Source organism: Zingiber officinale, chromosome 9A, assembly GCF_018446385.1.
Source record: "Zingiber officinale cultivar Zhangliang chromosome 9A, Zo_v1.1, whole genome shotgun sequence".
In the NCBI taxonomy this organism is placed as follows: domain Eukaryota; kingdom Viridiplantae; phylum Streptophyta; class Magnoliopsida; order Zingiberales; family Zingiberaceae; genus Zingiber; species Zingiber officinale.
In genome coordinates, this window is record NC_056002.1 from 50,303,509 (window position 1) to 50,323,092 (window position 19,584).

Here is a 19,584-nt window from a genome sequence, read left to right on the forward strand (position 1 = left end):
TCTATTATCAACTCATAGATGATAATAGATACGGGACAATAAGTTCTACACATACAAGATCTATTTCTAATAATCGAAATCCAATAAAACTAAATTAGATCACTTTAATGGTTCAGTTTGTACTCATATACATAACAAATAATTAAACTTGCCAATTATAGATAATAACCAACCTAGGCTATGTATGTAGGTTTCTGAACTGCTCGAGCATCATAAATTTTAGCTCAGTTGTAAGTTAGTTTGTAAAAATGAATTTTTCAGGATTACTCCATCAACTTAGAATTATTATATATTTTTAAGATAAATTAATTGTTAGAATAAGTAAGTCTTTTTATTAGGTAAGAATTAGTATTATTGACTAGGCAATCCTACCCTCCCTATGAAGACCGGCCATAGTTTTATGATTTTCTCCCTCCTAATAGTGTGAGCCAGTAGTTGGGGGGGTCAAGGTACCTAATTAATTTATCTCTTTATTTCTCTCTACGAGCTCTTCTTCTTTGCTAATTTTTACATGGTATTGGAGTCAGTTTTTGTTCCCTTAGGACAATAAGATGTGCAAATTTTAAACTATAATGTTTTTCCATCTTGCAGCACCCTGCTTGCAAGGGCACCGCAAGCATCATCCACTCAATTTTGAAACATATTGGGTTTTTGCATCTTGCAACACCCTCCTTACAAGGGCACTGCAATCATCATCCACTCAATATTGAAACCTATTGGGAGTTTCCTTTTGAGGCAAGAATGACATCGTGATAGTCCATGGCAACCTTCCCTCTCCCATTGGCACATCTTTGCCACCAACCTCGTCATTGTTAGTGAATCGTGCCCTAAGTGGTTAATCAATCATGCATTTTAATGTTAGGGTAAAGAGATTGAGTTAGAAATTCTTTTATATTTGATATATGTATAAAGTAGTACAAAACTTGATGGATATACACATGAAGAGGATTTGGCATAGCTAAGGTCATATGAAGAAAGATTCATAAAAGATAGTACAAAGATAATATGGAATATTCAAGGAATATATATATATATATATATATATATATATATATGTTAAGCGACACTTTGTGCGCGACCGTGCGCGAAATCCGACGTGGGCTATCTGGCACGGTCAAAATCTATTTTTTTTTAATCTCTCTCTCATCTGCATGCAACAACTTTTCTCTCTCATCTGCATGCAACAAATATAAAATTCTCATTTCTCTCTCATCTGATTGCATGCAACAATCACTGTGCTACTAATTTTTAAAGGTGATGTAGCTGCTACAACGTTGTAGCAGCTACTACACAATAGCTGCTACATGTTGTAGCAGCTTCTGTATAGTAGCTACTATAACGTGTAGCAGAGTTATTGCATAGCTACTATGTTGTTGCAGCTACTGTACTGTTGTAGCAGCTTCTACACCGTTATAGTAGTTATTGCACCGTTGTAGCAGCTTTTGCACCGTTGTAGCAGCTTCTGCACCGTTGTAGCAGCTTCTGCACCGTTATAGCAGCTTCTGCACCGTTGTAGCAGCTACTGCATCGTTGTAGCAGATTCTACACCGTTGTAACAACTTCTTCACCGTTATAACAACTTCTGCACTATTATAGCAGCTACTGCACCGTTGTATCAGCAACTGCACCATTATAGCAGCTACTGTACCGTTGTAGTAGCTATTGCATAGTAACTGCTACAACTTGTAGCAGCTACTACATAGTAGCTGCTACAACATTGTATCATCACTACCATAATAATTTTTTGCATGTAATAATAGGAGAGAGAAGATAAAATACCATTTTAATTTAAAAAGAAAGAGAGAAAAGTTGTTGATATATATATATGTGTGTGTGTGTATGTCCAAGCATGCAAACGTCCTGAATCATAATTGCACTTATAACCATATATATTCTCAATTTAACTGAATTACATAAAATAAATAACTACTAGTAACATTTGGTACTGGTCATATGGTCCTAGAACTTATTCTACAAAAGGAAACATTTACCTATGTGGAAACTAAACTAAAAGGTTTTCGGGTTGTACTGCCATTATCCCGAGTTGGCTCACTGGCCATCGCCTCTTGCCCCCATTCATCTCATTACCTAAAAAAAAAGTTATAATATGTGAGTGGAGAGGCTCAGTATATTCAAAACTCTTATGATGCAATAATTAGCGCCTATAATTTAGTGTACTAAGGAAAATATATGCTAGGTAGCTTAGCACTTACAACATGGACCTGAGCATATGCATCGACATAGGCATACAAACATAAATATAAGCATAAGCATGTAAATAAACCAATCATAAAATAAACATCGTGATGAGCATGTACATAAGAATAGGCATAAGCATACTTGCATGACACGTGAGAATAGACTTAATCATGAGCATGTACATAAGCATAGGTATAAGCATACTTGCATGACATATACATACACATAAGAATGGACTTAATCATGGGTATGGACATAAGCATACGAGCATAAGCATCAACATGTAAACAAGCTAAGCATGGGAATAAACATAATTATGAGCCACAAACATAACCACGTAAGGTTGGTGAGCTCCTGGGCTAAGGTCACCAGTGACACTCAGCTACCCAAGATTTGGTGAGCTCATGGCTAAGGTCACCGATCACACTCGACCTCCTAGAATTTGGTGAGCTTCTGAGCTAAGACCACCAGTTACACTCAACCATATAGATTTGGTGAACTCCATGGCTAAGGACGTCGATAACTCTTAACTATGTAGATTTTGTGAGCTCTCGAGCTAAGGACACCGTTCACACTCAACCATGCAGATTTGGTGAACTCCCGGGCTAAGGACATAGGTCACATTCAATCACGTAGATTTGGTGAGCTTCTGGGCTAAGGACAACGGTCATACTCTATCACGTAGATTTTTTGTGAGCTCCCGGGCTATAGTCACTCATCACACTCCCGGGCTAGGGTCACTAGTCACACTCTACCACATAGATTTTTATTGAGCTTCCAGGCTAAGGACACAGGTCACACTCAACCATGTTCTTTACATAAACATGGACATAAGCATAATCATGAGCTTAATATAAACTTGATCACTACTTAAACATGGACGTAATCGTAAATCTTAACATAAGCATACAAATTCATAACATAAGCTTAAGTATAGACTTGTGAATCAACGTAGCATGAGCATGCATAGCAACTTAGACATGGCATAATCGTAAACCTAAACGTAAGCATGTAAATTCATATCATAAGCTTAAGCGTAGACTTGTGCATCAACATAGCATGAGCATGCATAGCAACTTAAACATGGCATAATCATAAACCTAAACATAAGCGTGCAAATTCATATCATACATATAGCCTACTAAACTATCATGATGTGAAGCAAGAGTAAGCACAAGCATCTAAGCAAATTTCTAAACTTACAAGGTTGAGAAGCTAACATGTTATCATCCTCTAAATAAACAAAAGAGCATCAGAATCTATGAAATCCAAACCTTGCAAATAGTAGGAACTAACATGGTATCATCTTCTAAAACTAAGAGCTTAAGAACCTACAAAATCCAAAACCTATAAATATATAGGAGCTAACATGATATCACCTTCTTAAAACATAAAAGAGATCTATACAATCCGAAACCTTTCCTTTTTAGCTAAAGACCTCTTGATCTTCTGTAGTATTCTTCTCCTCTTCTTTGATGTCGTGTGGGTGACGATCTACCAAGATAACAAACACCCTTCACTTCGTTGTTTCTAAACCGCCGACCACCAAGAGAATAGCTAGGATGGGGCACCTTCTCCTCTTCTTCTTCTTTTCCAATCCGCCACCCTCAAAGAAAAGCTAGAGGAGGTGCCGACCCTAGCAAGGAGGAGGCACCGACCCCTAGCAAGGAGGAGGAAGTGCCGCCGGCCCTAGGAAAGGAGGAGGTGCCGCCGACCCTAGGAAAGGAGGAGGCTAGCCAAAAACCACAACAACTACTCGAGGATGGGTGGATGCGAGTGTTTATATAGAGGCTACAACAGGGACCTAGAGGAGGAATTGGTTTAGGCTTCCTGATGGGCTTGGACTTCCTGTGTTCGGCCCGAACACTCAACTCAAGTCCATCAATAATAACTCATACCACTAAAGGGTTATTATTGAACTACCTCACCAATCTCATATTACAATATGGGCTCCTTTTTATCATGAGTGTGTTAATCTCCCTGTGTTTAAGATATCGTATGTCCGTTAATTAAATGAGTTATTGACAACTCAATTAATTAACATCTGATTCCAAGAGTAGTACCACTCAACTTTATTATCATGCCGGACTAAGTCTACCTGCGGGGTTTACATGATAATCTTTATGAGCTCCTCAACGGGGCATCATCAGCCTAAATAATTAGGACACAAATTCCTTTAAAATATAAATATAAAATACAAACATTTGACCAAAGTGATTCTCATTTCAAAATATTTCAAAACAAATGTTCATACAAAAGCTAGGCTTATAGAATACATCCCAACAATCTCCCACTTATACTAAAAGACTATGCTACCATACATCTGATTCTCATCCCCTCAACATGCCTATCAAAAGCTCTCGCCGAAAGGGCCTTAGTGAAAGGATCTGCTAGGTTATCTACTGATGTAATCTTGGCGACAATAACCTCTCCTCGTTTTATGATGTCTTGTATCAGGTGGTACTTGTGCTCAATATGTTTACTTGCCTTATGGGCTCGTGGTTCCTTCGAGTTTGCTACTGCACCACTGTTGTCACAATAAATTGTGATAACTTTGGGCAAACCAGGAATCACATCTAAGTCCATCAAGAAGTTTCTGAGCCATACAGCTTCTTTAGCTGACTCAGAGGCTGTCACATACTCAGCTTCCATGGTGGAGTCTGAAACGTATTTCTGTTTAACACTCCTCCATGCTATGGCTCCACCTTCCAAAGTAAACACATACCCCGAGGTTGATTTACTACTGTCCCTATCTGATTGGAAGTCCGAATCTGTGTAACCCACAGGGAGCAAATCATCTGCCTGGTAAATCAGCATATAATCTCTAGTCCTTTTCAGGTACTTTAATATATGCTTTATAGCAGTCCAATGTCCCGGTCCTGTGTTACTTTGATATCTGTTAACTATGCCCACAACAAAATAGATATCCGGTCTCGTACATAGCATCGCATACATTAGACTTCCTACAGCCGAAGCATAAGGAATTGCCTTCATCTCCTCTATCTCCTTTGGTGTCTTAGGACACATTTCTTTAGATAAAGGTACTCCATGCCGAAAAGGTAGAAAATCTTTCTTGGAGTTTTGCATGCTAAAACGAGCTAGGATAGTATCGATGTATAAAGCTTTGGATAAGGACAACATCCTTTTCTTGCGATTCCTTATTATTTTGATCCCAAGAATATATTCACATTCTCCCAAGTCCTTCATATTAAATTGCTTGGACATCCATACCCTTACGTCTAACAACACTTTGACATTATTGTCATTGAGTAAAATGACATCTACGTATGGTACAAGAAATACCACCACGTTTCCGTTACTTTTCTTGTATACACAAGACTCATCCGGACACTGAATGAATCCATGAGACTGGATCACTTCATCAAACCGGATGTTCCAAGATCTCAAAACTTGTTTCAGTCCATAAATGGACCGATTGAGCTTACATAAAAGATGTTATTTGTCCTTCGCAATGAATCCCTCTGGTTGATTCATATAGAAGTTTTCTTCAAGACTTCCGTTAAGGAAAGATGTCTTGATATCCATTTACCAAACCTCATAATCTATATGAGCTATAATAGATAAAAGAATCCGGATAGACTTAAGCATGGCTATCGACGAAAAAATTTCCTCATAATTGATTCCATCTTTCTGAGTATACCCCTCGCAACAAGCCTCGCTTTAAAGGTTTCCACCTTCCCGTCTGTTCCTCTTTTCCTTTTGTAGACCCATTTACATCAAATGGCTTTTACACCATTTGGTGATTCTACAAGCTCCTAGACCTGATTAGAATGCATAGATTCTATTTCAGAGTTCATTGTACTTTGCCAAGATGTTGCATCTTTATCTTGGAGTACTTTATCATATGTCCAGGGATTAGCTTCATATTCACCAGGGATCAAGTCCGAACACTCTCCCAAAAACATGAATCTATCAGGTTATCTAATAACCCTCCCACTACGACGAGGCACTACCTGTAATTGTGTATCATTTGTGATATGTGTTGCAGTTACTTGTGGTATCTCATCTTGTACCGTTGGTACTAAAGTAGAAGTGTCCTCTCTTATTTCCTCAAGAACAATTTTACTCATGGGCTCGTGGTTCATTACATAGTTCTCTTCTAAAAATCAGGCATTGGTGCTAACAATGACCTTCTGATCTTTAGGACTATAAAACAAACCACCTTTCATTCCTCTAGGATATCCCACGAACAAGCGAACTTCTGTACGTGATTCCAACTTATTAGCATCTCCCTTTAGCACATGTGTTGGATTACCCTAAATCTGAATGTGTTTCAAACTACGCTTACGCACATTCCATAATTCTGTGGGAGTAGAGGGTACTGACTTAGAACGTACCAAGTTCAGAATGTACTCCGTTATTTTCATAGCATATCTCCAAAATGAATTTGGTAATTCTGAATAACTCATCATTAATCTAACTATTTCCATAAGAGTCCTATTCCTTCGTTCCGCCACACCATTCTATTGGGGTGTACCAAGTGTAGACAATTGGGGTTGTATCCTAGCCTCTGATAAGTAACTCCTAAACTCTCCTAAGAGGTACTCTCCACATGATCAGACCGTAGTGTCTTTACTTTTACCATGATGTTTCTCCACATTAACCTTATACTCTTTGAACTTATGAAAACACTCAGACTTGTGGCGCATCAAGTAAATGTACATATATCTCGAATAGTCATCTATAAAAGAGATAAAATATTCGCAACCACCTCTTGCCTGGATAGTCATAGGCCCACACAAATCAAAATGAACCAATTCCAACACTTCTTCGGCTCTATACCCCTTTGTCTTAAAAGGTCTCTTGGTCATTTTTCCTTCCAAGCAAGACTCGCAGGTCGGAAAGTTTTCCACTACCAATGAACCCAAAGATCCATCAGCTATTAACCTTTGAATCCTACTCAAGTTAATATGACCCAACCTTAGATACCAAAGATATATTTGGTTCGTTTCCAAAGGTTGCTTTATCTTATTAGAATTAGAAGATGTGTTATTAATTTCTATTTGTTGCATCATGGGAGTTATTGGATTAAGAGTATACAAATTGCCAACCAACATACCAGAACAGATAACCACCCTATTTTTCTTGACAACCACTTTGTCATCAAAAGAAACAAAGTTTTTCAAAAATTAAAATCAAGTTCTTTCTAAAACATGGTACGTAAAGTTAATTTTTCAAAATCAAAGTTTTATTCTTATCAAAAGATAAATAAACATCTCCCACTGTAACAGCCGCCACTCTCGTAGCATTACCCATGTAGACGGTGATCTCCCCTTCATGTAGTCGTATAGTTTCGTGGAACCCCTGCAATGAATTGCAGACATGATCAGTGGCTCCCGTATCTACAAATCAGGTACCGGTAGATAACTCCACTAAACATGTTTCAACAACTAATGAATAAGATATACTTTTATTATTCTCCTTTCTGCGAGGACAATCCACCTTCCAATGTCCAGACTGTTTGCATGTGAAGCACTTGCCTTTCGACTTCTTCACACCTGCCTGCGGCCCAGTCCCTTGAGGTCGAATCACTTTCTTTGCCGAACCAACTTATTTCTTTTTCTTCTTTTCGCCTTTCGACTTAGAGGCAGAAACATTTTCAGCAATGTGAACTTCAGAGATTTGATGAAATAGCCCTTCTGCCGCTTGGGGTTCTGTCAGAAGTTCCGCCAACAAATAAACCCTTTTGTTCATGTTATAGTTCAGGCGGAACTGCTCAAAACTCTTGGGTAGCATTTGGAGAATGATATCGACCTGGGTTTCCCCATCGATTTCAGCTCCAGGGACTTCCATCTCATTCAAATGAGTCATCATCTTGAGGATATGATCCCTTATGGGTGTCCCCTCAGTCATGGTGGTCGTTATTAAGTTTCTCATGGCCTCCTTCCTGGGCAGCTCGATTCTGGTGTTCGAAGAGTTCCTTGAGATTGAACATCATGTCATAGGCAGTGGGTATGACCTGATGCTGATGTTACAGCACATTTGACATAGAAGCCAAAATGTAATACCGTTTCATCTCATCTACCTTGACCCATTTCCTATGTCTCTCTATCTCCTCTTCACTAGAATCCTTATCAGGCACGCTAGGACAGACCTCAAAAAGTATGAACTTGTATTCTTCAGCAGTTAAAACAATGTCCAAGTTCCGTTTCCAATCAATATAATTTGGACCAATAAGTTTATTTTCTTTTAAAATAACAGCAAGAGGATTGAAAGTCATTTTAAAATCCTAAGAAACACAAAATAAAATATTTGGTCAAAACTTTAGATTTTAAAATAATATTGATTCCTTAAACAATATAATTTAAATTCACCAACTGTCACGTCCCAAAGGAGTCCCTGCCAGACAAAAATCTGGCAACACCTCCCCTGTACCGGTGATAATATAAAGCATCACTACAAACAAAATACATCAGTCACATGCGGCTGGAATATATATGTATACAACCACGCAGTTATAATCACAGCCCACTCGGCTGGAATGAAACAATCACAACCACGCAGTTATATATAAAGCAGCCCACACTGCTGCACTAAAAACACAGCGGAAAAATGAAGGAAAGCCCACACCAACCAAATAAATACAATGCATGCCGGCACGGCTTAAATACAAATACAACACCAAAACCATAAGATAGCCACATGACTACACATAAATACAATGCCAAAAATAATAAAAAGATATACAAAAGAAAACAAGCACGGTCTTCGGATGTGACGTAGGACCCGGCAGACAGGATACTCCGAGCGACACCAACCATTTACAAGCTACCTGAAAACATAAATATATACATGCGGTGGTGAGTATAGGTAACTCAGCGGGTAATAGACAAGATAGTGCATGGTCCATAAACAACATGGAGATCACAAGTATACAGTCTCAGTAAGGAATAAAGAACATGATCATACTATCATAATCAATGCACCTAAACATAACTGACATAATAACCTGACATATAAACTGTACAAACCACAACTAACATAATGACAGATACATACCCAATCTGGAATCGACACATAGTACAATAATCAGTAAACTCACTGGATCTACAACAGATATACCCGTGACACCTGTGCAATATAAATACGACTGCATATACATGTAAAATAAATGACATGTATGCAGCATGACAATCATATGCGACAATCATATCTCAATCAAGTGCAACAACGACAATCACATGCAACTAGTATCTACTAGGCATGTATGCAAATGCAGATGCACCGCGCATCAAATGCAGGAATAATAACTGTGTATGCATGCTCCATGGTCACCCCGACACCTCTCCAGACACCACGACCCCAGTATGGCCGAGAGGCTTGGGTCTGTGACAACTGTACTACCCTCTAGCCCACTATATAGTGGTCGAGGCGGACAGTCCACTAGTAGCTATCTAGCTACATAGCATCAGAGTCTCTGACTGCTCACAACGCCGGTTCTCACTAAACCTCGTGACCGGGTGGCACGACAGGACGAGCGGCAACTGCTCCAACTACCACTACCCATGAGTGGCCGAGTGTGTGGCGCTAAACCAAACCGATGACTCTCTCAACCACAAGGGAGACAATGGTCATCAGATGCAATGAATGATGAACATGATATATATATATATATATATATATAATCATTATCCATGCAACACCCCAAAGCTCATAAATACCTCTAACATGAGTATAATCGTCATGATACCTCCACGTATCCCACCAACATATGTACACACTACACATGTATAATCAACCAATAATCTCCAATAATCCCACCAGACACATGTACACAAAATATAAGTACAATCAACATGTATCCTCCAGTAAAAACACAACGGACATGTGTATATACTCCAAACATACAATCAACGCAACTCCTCCAAAAGTACATGACAAATACCTGCGTACATACAACATGCAAATGCACGGTCAACAAGATGACTCCTATAACACATCCCCACCTATGTACAGTCAACATCATATACCCAATCAGCATGGGAATACCAACAACCCGACAATCCCTACAAGACATACTCTACACGTGAAATTACAACAGAGTAGATATCAAGAGTGGAGACTGTATATAAATTAAATAGATCATCATAAGGGTCAAGCATAAGTATCATGCAGGAAAAATAACAACCGATCATGATATAAGATAAAGCAGCCTAATTCATCCAATAATAACCATGCACTAAGTACAAGAAATTTACATAGAGGCCAAGGAAGAAATACCCGCCTTAAAACGTAGATTGTGCTAAGTAATCCCGCGTCAAGACGCCCGTCCCGACTCCAAGTCCTGCATCAATCAATATATATATTCTATTTAGCTAAATTCATAAGAATTAAAATAGCTAAATAAAAATCCTTACCCAATTAGGATAACTCCACTAAAATCTGATTTCTAATTAATCCTCCCAATAATCCTTAATCACACAACCCAAATTCATCCATTAACCAAATTTCGTCATATATTCTAATCCATCCCTACACAACACAATATCAATCCAATGAACTCAATTAACAATCATGAAATCATCTCTAAAACTCTCCAAATCAATAATCCAATTCTATCCAACATCATCACAATACTTTCTAATTTGATAATCATCCAATCATTTAATCTATTAAACCAACTACTAAACATCATGAATCCAACCTATATAATTCTTCCACATAATAAATCTCTAACCACTACATCTGATAATCCAACCAATTAATCAATCCAATGATCCTAAGAATGACCACATAACCATCTATATCAACCAATCACCATCAATAACTAATTAACCAAAATAATACAGGAGATAATTTCCAATTCCATAGAAGCACATTCCAACTCCTAACACATCTTTTCTTCAACATTTAAAACAACCTACTACAGAAATAACATCCACATAATTCGATTAATCTTAACTATAATTCCTCATACTACTCACCAAGATATGCAGTGGTCCCTTGTGGCTCACAGCTAGATACGGTGCACAATCGAAGAAGATGGTCGGAGCTCTGGATCCCTGGCGAACAGTACCATCGAAGCTGCAGTGACAATTCAAAGAACAACTTACCATCTAGCACTAAAAATAAAGCCAAGGGAGACACAACAAACCCTCAACTCATCTCTAGCACTCACCCAAATCCAAGGTGGCAGCTGGGGAAACACGACCAGAGAGGTTCACTGCCGCTACTGGATCATCGGAACCCTGGATCGCTAGAAATCAGTACTGCCCGAAGCAACAATGCCTATCCAAGAATCAAATCTCTACATTCCAATCCAAATATAGAAATTAGATTGCTATAAACTAACAAGAACCATACCTTACTCTATTTCTATGTCGGCAGTCCATTGCACACCATGGATCGGCAACTGATCTATGCCGGCAAAGAAAAAGAATCGGAATCTCGAGAAGAGAAAAAAAAGCGCTGAACCTCCCCGATGACAACTGCCTTAGCTCTGCGACGAAGATCGGGCAGCCACAGCTATCGTGCTAGTAGCGCGACAAAATCGCAAGCAAGAAGAGATCACGGTTAGGTAAGATCGAAGGGAGAAAGAGATAAGATCAGTGATCAACTAAGGGAGAAATCGCAAGATGGCTCGAGAGCTTACCCCTATCGCTGGCTCGCATGTTATTTCCGACGATCTAGGGCACGACGAGAGGCATATGTATGCAGCATCGGGTGAGGTGAGAACGAGAGAGAGTGCAGGACGAAGAGGAGAAGATCGGACCGCCAAGTAGCCAAGATTGCTTGGCGTTGATGAGGCGCTCGAAGGGGAAGATCGCCGTCGGTGGAGATGAATCGGGGAGGAAGGTGATCGGGCCGAATGGAGGAAATCGGGAAATGCGAAGAACAGAGGAAGAAATGGGGAAAAGAAGAGGATCACGACGTTTTAAAGCTAGGTTACTGTAGCATTAACCTAGGTTAGCCTAATTGAAACCTAAGTCCAATCCTAATCAATTCCCACTTAATTTTGGGTATTCCAAATAGGCCTCCACTGTGCTCCGAATTCATCCCCTCAAAACGGGTCATACGAACTCCATTTAAATTCCGAAAATTTTCTAAAAATTCCTGAAAAATCTAATAAGATTTTTCGTCCAATAGCATTTATAATCAAATTTTGTGATATCTTACATTCTCCCCCACTAATAAAAATTTGGTCCCTAAATTTACTGGTCAACTCAGAGATCCTCCTCCAAGAGTAACATTCAAACCGCATACTCATATACCATTCACTCCAAGTATGATGAACAAATCTCCAACCGTAAAGAATGACTCTATGGGTTATGAGCTCACCCTACTCCCGCTACTCCCACTCTGCAATCTAGCCAACTGCGGATACATCAACCACCTCTGAAATCCAAAATGCACTATCATCAGATCCTCCAATATCTATATAATGCGCTCAAACTATCCATCAGTCTGAGAGTAAAAATCTATACTAAAGCGAAGCTCCTAATCCAAAGTCTGCTATAACCACAGTCAAACCATGATATGAAATCACTGATCTCCTTCTAATATCAGACTCTGAGATGTACCATGAGAACCGGTAATCTCTCTAGAGTATTATCCTACTACTCAATCCAAAAGAATCTGCTCTACAATTCGATAGCTAGGGAGCAAAGTCGTCACCCAACAATGATTAACCAAATCAAAATATCCTCTCCATGTCTTGGAAAATCCGACAACAAAGTCTATCAATAAGAACGCTCCAAATCTCCATATATCGGATGCCACCCAGATGTATCACAAATCCAAATCAATGTGTTTCCTGCAGTAACTCCTCCCGGATAAGAAGTGACTTGGAAACACACATAATCTCCCACGGAAATAAAGAATCTCATTCTCATTACCCGAGAATTCTAACTACTGATGCAAGACTGCTTCGCTCATGCTATATCGAAACTGCACCAAACTCCAGGTACGATACCTCTGTGTAGAGTGCAAATCCGTCTACACTAGAAAGTACTACTAAGACAGGTGCAGCTATCTAAACTGATCTCATAAACACCTATCCAGGAAAATTCCATACCCCTCCTAGACAGTCCAGTCAACGACATAACAATACTGGAGAAACCTCAACTAATCTCTGATAATATCTAGACAAATCAAGGAAACTGTGAGTCTCCTGTATAGACTACGACTACTCCCCACTGGTAACAATCTCTATCTCCTGCAGATCTACGGTATACTCCCACTGATCACCACGTGTCCTAGTAATCTCACAGAAGACAATTATAATACGTACTACTAAACTTCACATATAGATATTCCCATCGAAACATCTCTAGAACTATGCGAAGATAGTGTACATAATTAATCTCGAATCGGAAATAGATCACAACATCATCAATGAAGATAATGAAATCTAATCCAAACGCCCTAGTAATACCAAATACATCAAGTCCATAAAAACATCTAGGGCACGGTATGCCTAAATGGTAACACCAAGGACTCATAATATCCATACAACAGACACTCTCAACCATAAGATCCCCAACAAATCTATGATTTGATCACCAACTATAAATCACCAAATCTATAAATATCACAGACATACCATACTCTATGTCATTATCAACCTCAAGTATCAAACAGTATATCATCAAGTCAAATATCCACTAATAGATCATCAAAAGATAACATATCACCACACCTGATCTCACAATATCTACCAATACTAATCATCCTCAACATCAATCAATCATACCAGAGTCTCCTAAATATTAATAGAGTAAAAGGAAATCATCCAACCTTCAACATACACTACCAACAAACTAAATGTATCCAGAAAGTCTGTCAAATCTCATCATCTCATCCTCTTAGATACTCAAATATCCACAGTAAAAGGATATTAATCCCAAGTCTAAAGATTTACACCACCTCCTGACTAAGAGTCTATCCATCCAGAAGATATCTCCACAATCCTCATAATCATCCTATAAATGTCCCTCAACAAATATCGATAAAAGGTCGAACCCTCTAATCCGAGATAGCTGGTCAAAATATCTGTCAATCGACGCTCTACCCCTCAAATATCATCATCTGAAATCATATCTAGTTATGATCGGAACTCCTAGGTATTACTCAACTAATACCACTTCCTCCGCACCATTGCGGGATATATATCACTAAGTACATCATGGATATCTAATCATATCCAATAGTTACATGAGTCAGGATCTCCCATAGAACAACGTTAGGCGAGTCGATTGACATCGCCTTGTAATCCATCATGCTAACGAAGAAGTAGAGAACTACTCTCTCTCTCCAAACCCTCAAAGAAATCACTAAGTGATGACCTGATCTCCAAAAAGCATTCTCTATTTCTTCCTTCACGTGGTACCGGGTCACGTAAAGGTTAAGCAACTAACTTCAACTCTCTCACGTCAGTACAAATCATATATCCGAATGTACTCTCCAAGTTATACTCTAGTAACGGTTGTATCTCAAAGTGTTAAGCAGATAGCTTTACACTTTTCCATAACACTGGGGTATCATATCTAAATGTACCTTCTAAGCCATCCTACCAGGTACAGATAGTCCATGGTCGAAGTCCCCATGGAATAGGATACATCGATCCTCTATAGACCGACTAAGTCGACAATGGTATACGGCTAATTCAGTCCTTTCCACGATGATACAAGTCATGTACTCAAATGTATCTCCCAAATATCTAACCAAGCACAAGTAACCCCAAAGATCAGAATCTCAAAAAATAGAGTATGACGATACCCTAATGATCGAACTGCTAAATAAATCGGTCATCAACTAAGTGATCTAATAAGGGTAAATCAATCCTCGTCAAAAGCAACTAAGGTAAAATCGATCCACCACTACCCAAGTCAACGAGGGTAATCTACAAACCTAACCAACAGGAGTAAATCAATACTCTACAAATCAAAATAACAGGAGTACGAAACCAACTAAGATAAATCAATCCACAACTGCACAAGTCGATCAGGTAAATCAATCCTAAACTGATCTAACCAACCGGAGTAATACAAACTGAGTCAATATATGTATACAGATATCATCCACTATCCAACTAATAATAATAGAGACTGGTATGTGACTCTAACTCTCAACCAACTAATACTAACAGACACTAAAACTACTAGTAGTATGATATGAGGAAATCCCCTGAAGAGAAAAAAAAGCGCTGAACTTCCCCGATGACAACTGCCTTAGCTCTGCGACGAAGATCGGGCAGCCACAGCTATCGTGCTAGTAGCGCGACAAAATCGCAAGCAAGAAGAGATCACGGTTAGGTAAGATCGAAGGGAGAAAGAGATAAGATCAGTGATCAACTAAGGGAGAAATCGCAAGATGGCTCGGGAGCTTACCCCTATCGCTGGCTCGCATGTTATTTCCGACGATCTAGGGCACGACGAGAGGCATATGTATGCAACATCGGGTGAGGTAAGAACGAGAGAGAGAGCAGGACGAAAAGGAGAAGATCGGACCGCCAAGTAGCCAAGATTGCTTGGCGTTGATGAGGCACTCGAAGGGGAAGATCGCCGTCGGTGGAGATGAATCGGGGAGGAAGGTGATCGGGTCGAATGGAGGAAATCGGGAAATGCGAAGAATAGAGGAAGAAATGGGGAAAAGAAGAGGATCACGGTGTTTTCAAAGCTAGGTTACTGTAGCATTAACCTAGGTTAGCCTAATTGAAACCTAAGTCCAATCCTAATCAATTCCCACTTAATTTTGGGTATTCCAAACATGCCTCCACTGTGCTCTGAATTCATACCCTCAAAACGGATCATACGAACTCCATTTAAATCCCAAAAATTTTCTAAAAATTCCTGAAAAATCTAATAAGATTTTTCGTCGAATAACATTTATAATCAAATTTTGCGATATCTTACACCAACACCTCAAAACACCGTGAATTTCGCATGCCATGATAGTGTGGACTTATACTAATTCAAACATTTGTAAGAGGATATTCTTCCCATTAATTTTATTATCTTGTCATCCTAACTTTATGACAAATAAAATTAATAGTTGGTTCATCTTCAGTCACACAAATAATAGGAGTGACTCCAACGGGGAGGATACTATTAAATATGCCTAAGTATATACCATTACTTGATACTTAGTCCATAAATTAGGATTGTGCCCCTTCAGATGGAGAACATCACACATACCTAAATAATTTCCTATAATCATCTATAAAGGAAGTTTGATCTAGTAATCCACAAATAAACTCATCCGATATGGAGGAAGGCACTTAAAGCCAACGTGCAAGTTTGAATGCATCACTTACAAACCAGTAATGGAGACCGTGGAATTTATTTAAATAATCTCTCTCCTACTTAGTTATTTAAATTGAGGAATTTTAACATGCACACACATCACAGCACATAAACACATCATCACAGCACATAAAATAACATATAAAGGCAATAAATATGAAAATAAAATTTCCAACTATTATGGCCTCATCTATCGCTGCCCTCCAAAATGCCGCCAATGGATCAAGTCGTCGCATCTATCTTACTTCCTTCTTCGTCGCGCCCCTGGTCCTCAAAATAGCACCACACATAGCAAGGATACAAGTCGCAACAAAAAAAAAATAAAAATTTACATTTATCGATCCTATATTCCACAAAGGAATTTACATGTAATGTAGATCGAACAGAATGTAAAAAATAATACAGCAACCGACCGTATTTAATTATTACAATCATGCACAATACAAAACAACCTCGACATGCCCGAGGGTTCAAATCATACACAAACACAAAAAGCCATAATAGTTGGACCTAGGATGCCTGCAACCACAGAGTTGATCTTTCTAGCACATCCTACTATTATCCTGCCTAAACTTATATATGAGCAGTGCATAATTTAACCGAAAATCAATCACACAGAGCTAGAAAACTCGCTCTGATACTACTTGAAGGCGCTGGAATTCCGTTCTGTTTCAATTTCCCTGTACAAAAATTGTACAAGTATAGAACTTTTCCAAACAACCCGCATGTTCGATCAGACATGTGTTTGATCAATCAAGTAAGTTCTTGATAGATCAAAGCACACCTTGATCGAAGTACAAGATCGCTGGCCTCTTGTGTTGGTATTTAAAATCGATACAAAGAAAACTAAACTAATTATGCAGCGGAATCAAAGGACTAGTTGTACCTTTTCTTTGTAGCTAAAGACCTCTTGATCTTCCATAGTATTCCTCTCCTCTTCTTTGATGTCGTGTGGGTGACGATCTACCAAGATAACAAACACCCTTCACTTCGTTGTTTCCAAACCGTCGACCACCAAGAGAATAGCTAGGATGGGGCACCTTCTCCTCTTCTTCTTCTTTTCCAATCCGCTACCCTCAAAGGAAAGTTAGAGGAGGCGCCGGCCCTAGCAAGGAGGAGGCGCCGACCCCTAGCAAGGAGGAGGAGGTGGCGCCGGCCCTAGGAAAGAGGAGGAGGTGGCATCGACCCTAGTAAAGGAGGAGGTGTCGCCGACCCTAGCAAGGAGGAGGAGGTGTCGCCGGCCCTAGGAAAGGAGGAGGCTAACCAAAAAACCACAATAACTACTCGTGGAAGGATGGATGCGAGGCTTTATATAGAGGCTACAACAGGGACCCAGAGGAGGAATTGGTTTAGGTCTCTTGATGGGCTTAGGCTTCCTGTGTTCGGCCCGAACACTCAACTCAAGTCCATCAATAATAACTCATACCACTAAAGGGTTATTATTGAACTACCGCACTAATCCCATATTATAATATGAGCTCCTTCTTATCATGAGTGTGTTAATCTCCCTATGTTTAAGATATCGTATCCGTTAATTAAATGAATTACTGATAACTCAATTAATTAACATCTGATTCTAAGAGTAGTACCACTCAACTTTATTATCATATCGGACTAAGTCTACCTGCAGGTTTTACATGATAATCCTTATGAGCTTTGCAAGGGTACATCATCAGCCTAAATAATTAGGACATAGATTCCTTCTATAATTAACAACACACCATATAAACAGTATTATTTTCTAACTCATCGGGCCTATTGATTTAATGAATAAATCTCATCCATTGATAAGTTAAAGAAATAAATACTAAGTATACGTGTTTGTTATTATATAGGGATTAAGAGGGTACACATCCATAATAACAGAGGTTCTATTCTTTTATATAGTCAATACAAATCAAACAACGTCAAACGATCCTACTCAATACACACATAGTGTACTAGTGCAATTTTATAGTTAAGACAGACTAATACCAAATTACACTACAATCGTTCAAATAATTTGTCCTAATCCATCTTGGTTGTGAGCTACTATTATAATTTATAAGGAACCGATAACATAATCTTCTATGTGACACCACACACCATGTTATCTACAATATAAATTAAATGGACAACTGCATTGACATATATATAAATAAAAAATGTAAACATTTGACCAAAGTGATTCTCATTTCAAAATATTTCAAAACAGATGTTCATATAAAAGCTAGGCTTATAGTATATGTCACGCCCCAAAGGAGTCCCTACCAAAAAATTTCGGCAACACCTCCCCAGTACCAGTGACAATCTGAAACATAAATGCATACAAAATATACATCAGCGACACATGGCTGGAATATATACATAACTACACAGTTATAATCACAGCCCACTTGGCTGGAATGAAATAATGACAACCACGCAGTTATATACAAAGCAGCCCACACGATTGTACTAAAAACACAGCGAAAAAACGATAACGGAAAGCCCAATACAACACAATCAACACACTGCTAGCCGGCTAGGCTTTATACAACAACCACAACAACAAATACAACAACACACCAAATACAACAAATACCAAATATAAATAAAACAGATACAAAACCCGAAACGATCTTCGGATGTGACGTAGGACCCGATAGACAGGATACTCCAAGCGACACACTAAACATCTAACTGCTACCTGAAAACATAAAAGTATAAATGCGGTGGTGAGTATAGGTAACTCAGCGGGTAATAGACAAGATAGTGCATGGTCTATAAATAAATATAGAGATCAAAGTATACGGTCTCAGTAGAGAATAAAGAACATAATCATACTAACATATCCAATAAACACAACTGTCAGTACCAGTCTATCTCACATGGTATAATGCTCATAACTGACATACAAAAATTGCACATACTACAACTGACAAGATGATAACCACATACCCAATCTGGAGATGACACATGGTATAATGATCAGTAAACTCACCGAATCTGCAACAAACCCACTCATGACACCTGTGCAATATAAATACAACTGCATATACATGTAAAATAAATGACATGTATGCAGCATGACAACCATATGCAACAAACATATCTCAAACAAGTGCAACAACCACAATTACATGCGTCTAGTATCTACTAG

At 38.9% G+C, this 19,584-nt stretch overlaps 1 long non-coding RNA gene across 2 annotated transcripts; it reads right to left on the reverse strand.

The window, feature by feature from the left end:
* Positions 1 to 8,944: 8,944 nt before the first annotated feature.
* On the reverse strand, positions 8,945 to 12,059 carry LOC122020691. 2 transcript variants are annotated; one of them, XR_006122282.1, is made up of 6 exons: positions 11,813 to 12,059; positions 11,524 to 11,693; positions 11,339 to 11,408; positions 11,145 to 11,244; positions 10,441 to 10,504; positions 8,945 to 8,992 (listed from the first exon to the last, which is right to left on the reverse strand). It is a non-coding gene; the product is annotated as an uncharacterized LOC122020691 (long non-coding RNA). The 2 variants fall into 2 exon arrangements; XR_006122283.1 differs by lacking the exon at positions 8,945 to 8,992 and having other exon boundaries at positions 10,445 to 10,504; positions 11,339 to 11,429.
* Between the last annotated feature and the right edge of the window lie 7,525 nt (positions 12,060 to 19,584).